Source organism: Eutrema salsugineum, unplaced genomic scaffold, assembly GCF_000478725.1.
Source record: "Eutrema salsugineum unplaced genomic scaffold, Eutsalg1_0 scaffold_10, whole genome shotgun sequence".
Lineage (NCBI taxonomy): Eukaryota > Viridiplantae > Streptophyta > Magnoliopsida > Brassicales > Brassicaceae > Eutrema > Eutrema salsugineum.
Genome location: NW_006256908.1, coordinates 2,762,473 through 2,766,707, shown reverse-complemented (window position 1 = coordinate 2,766,707; position 4,235 = coordinate 2,762,473).

Sequence of the window (4,235 nt, the reverse complement as noted above, 5' to 3'; positions counted from 1 at the left end):
AATACAGAATTTTTTAAAAAATTTAGTAAAAAATTAAGTAAAAAATAACAAAATACAAAATAACAGTAAAAAATAACAGAATTAGTAAAAAATTTAGTAAAAAATAACATTAACCAATGGATGTATTATCCTAAAAAATTTAGTAAAAAATAACATTAACCCTGGATGTTTAAAACAATGTTTCTGTTATTTTGTTGTTAATAGTATTGGTGTCTTTTTTTAGTAAAATTTTTTACTTAATTTTTTACTAAATTTTTTTAAAAAATTCTGTTATTTTTTACTAAATTTATTACTGAATTTACTAAATTTTTTACTAAATTTTTTACATCGGTTAATGTACAAAAATTTTTTTTGTTCGTCATACTCAAAACGATGTCGTTTTGAGTATTTTTTTTTTGTTCACAGTTACCAAAACGACGTCGTTTTGATCATGACGAACAAAAAAAAAATTAATCAAAACGACGTCGTTTTGATAAGGACGAACAAAAAAAAATAATCAAAACGACGTCGTTTTGATTTTGACGAACAAAAAAAAAAGTAAAATGATGTCGTTTTCCGTTCCGGTGACGTTGCAACGAGATTTTTTTCCGTTAACGGAATAAGACCGTTGACTAACGGGAAACTAGTCAATGTATGGATTTACCAAAACTTTATTAGTGCAGGTATGAAAAGGCCGGTTTTAATGAGTTCAGGTATGTATTCGGGCACTCAAATTTCTCAAGTATATTTTCACACCATTTGATGAAATTGAGGTAGGTTTTGGCCGATTTCCCTGAAATTTTCCTCCTCACTAAAACATTCTATTAAATTCTTTTTCTTCTGATGTGAAAAAAAAAAAGGAAAGAGGGATACATGTGCCGCGCAGTATTACTTTCGTTCCCTTCATTAGTGGTCCCCTTTTTGGTTTACAATTTAATTTTCGAATCAAAATATATCAGTCCCTCCCCTACTAGTAATATTAATCAACCAAATATTACTATTAACTCTGAAAATATTTACTTCTCCATATAGTACAAATGTTGAATTCAATGCCAAAGAATCCTATCAGTTTCTTGAATCAAATTATATTTTTTCCTAGAAAATAATAATATTATTTAAAAATTCATAAATAAGAGAATTATGTGTCAAAAAAACTTCGCAAAGTAACTCAGTTACAACAATTGTTGCGGAAACACATAACAAATTTCTCGTGCCAGGTTATTTATCTATGTGAATATCAGAATATCCTTATCAAATACTACATGTTTATATTTTTAGCATACAAATGTATGATATAATATTTTATAGTTCTATAAAATTATTAAACACGTCAGTTTAGTATTATAATCAGATAAATGAACACGCTAAAAATCGAATAAAAACTTTTTGTTCACCCTATTCAACAACAATAACTCACATTATTAACATTTACCTAATTTAATTTTTCTTCATTGCCACCTACCTAACTAACTCTACATTTAAATTGTTACTAACAAAGACAAAACAAACTTGTTACTAACAAAATTAATATGAATAGAAAAAGGGAGTCAATGGAATATAAGAAAAATGTGAAAGATAGATGAACGATAGATGAAAGATATATGAAAGATTAAAGATAAAGAATAACTAACGGTTTCCTCAGAGGAACAGTCGCATTAAATTTGCTTAGGCTCTTCACATGGCCCTGCATGTGTCCTTTGTAAATGTTAGTGTACCCCATATATATAGGCACACAACCATGTCTATTATATTTATCCTTCAATTTAAAAAATATATATATATATAATGAAATGAGAACTTTCCTCGAATACAATTATGTATATGATGTCAAAAATAAATATATATATATATATATGTAATTATGTATATTAATTGGTACAGTGACAAAGTAACATTAATGTAACTATGCATATGCATTTGATTTGTTCAGAAGTGAACTTTAACTCTACGTATTCCCCAGTTCTCTTTGAATATCTTTGACATCATTTATTTTCTAGTCAGATAGCCAAACCAATAACTTCTAGGAACAATTATGTAAAGCTGCGTGCAGTCATAACCCAAAGTTTGAACAAATAATACGGTTATATTTTTTGTTCTAAAAAGATGGATCGTCCAAACACCCATAATTTATTATAAAAAGTCAATTTCTTTCCATATAAAAAACATAGAAAGAAATATACAAATCAATTATGAGTACCCCATCACATCAGAAAATCTTTGATGATCGGAAAAAAGTTTGCATCCATTGCGTATATTGATCTTGGCTGATAGATATTAACAAATACAAATGGCAAGTAGGCTTTCAAGAGAGAAAAAAGAGCAAAATCCAAAAAATTTATGGTACTTATAATTATTGGTTATACGGTTAATCTAAAACATACATTCTTATGTTGAGTATCAAACTAAAACATGCTACAGTCGTTTTTTCCTGGTAAAGAACATTTCACAATACTGTTTTATTTTCCATTTCACAATACTGTTAATTCAAATCATGTTCTTACTGTTATTATTCATGCTAGATGCAGTATATATTATGTATAATCTCACGAATTTTGCTTTTTGATAACCACGGATTTCCAAACTATAATCTACGCTAAATTATTAGTGAATGATACGATTAAAGTATTTTAATAAACCAAAATGGTTAACTATAATTAGAATACAATGATTTTTTAATGCTGATAGTAGAGGTTATTAGACTCACTCAACACTGCAATATCGAGACTAGTTTTAGTTTTGAAAAAGAAATGATCTAGAAACTTCAGTTACATAAAAATGGTTGTTGAAAAATTGAATCTCTTGAGATATGATGAATATAGTAAATTTGTTTACTATGATTTTGGGGCCAAAAATATGTATATCTGATCTTCCATGATCGGATCAGAGTGTTATAGGATTTTGTCTCAAATAATACTCGATCCTGTAATTTATGAGCATTGTTTTTGAGGTTTTTGATCCACTCTGAGATAACAACACTTGATAAATTGCCTTTCCAATACTGAAACTGGTGTTAGGATCATGATTTGGATGAAATGATAATTGGTTTCTTCGGAGGAATTTTTTTTTTTAGTGGTTGTTTGAGTCACTTTGTAGCGTTCAATTTTTTAAAGTATATTAATAAGGTTTTTTTTTTGGTATTAATGAGTTAACGTATTTTAATTGCAAATGAGTGAGCTCGCTTAGATTTGTCAAATTTTATTTATGGTTCAGAGTTAATAGGATACACAAATTCTAAAATAATGATTTTTAAGTCAATCATTTGAAATTTAAGTTTAAATAATACATTAATAGTACTGTAGTATAGTCTCTCACCTACATTACAAATAAATTATATGATTTTATAATAAAATTAAATTCTGGAACGGACCATATGTTTTGGACAAAAAAAATGAAATATAGATATTTGCAATACTATTTAAGGTGACCGTGTTACCCTTATGGTTACAGTAAAAGTATGATACGTGTCTATCAAAAACACATACATAGGCTCCGAATGATGAACATAATGCAGATTATGCTGATAAAATAGAATCAATGCAAATCAAGCAGATTATGCAGATCAATAAAATCATAAATATAAATCAATAAAATAATTAAAAAATAGAAAAGAAATGCAGAACTGGATGAACATGTCTAAGGCTTTGAATGGGATGCAGAATAATTGCAGTTAAATTGTATTTAAAATGATCTGCAATTTTTTACCATTCACAGATTTTATGCAGAACAAAAAAAATTAATATAAAATTAGAAAATCTGCATGCAGATATTTACTTGCCTAAAAACCAAAGAAAAAAATTTCTTCCAGCTCTAAAATATGAGCAGTCCACCCAGTTTTGCATCCAGTTCTCATTTATTTTTTTAATAATATTTTTTTAATTCTGCATAAATTGATCTGCATTGCTGCCATTCAAAGCCTAAAAATGATGTAGTCCATTTTTTATTCAGTATGAAAAATAATATAGATCTGCATGCAGATTATCATTTTTTTATTCTAATTTTAATCTGTGTTTTTTAAAACATGAATGGTAAATAAAATGCAAATGATCCTTACATGCATTTACTCTGTGAAGGTTAAGGACCATTTTTCTGGGAGTTCTCTTATTTAAGTCTCCTTTAATTTATCTCGTGATCGCTTTTCACTTTACAGCCCCATTCTTCAGGACAACTGTTTCTTTTTTTGTTTTCTCACTTTTTGCAACAACTAAAATATTTATCAATTGATTCCAATTTAAATAGTGTAAGTCATGATTTTTGGC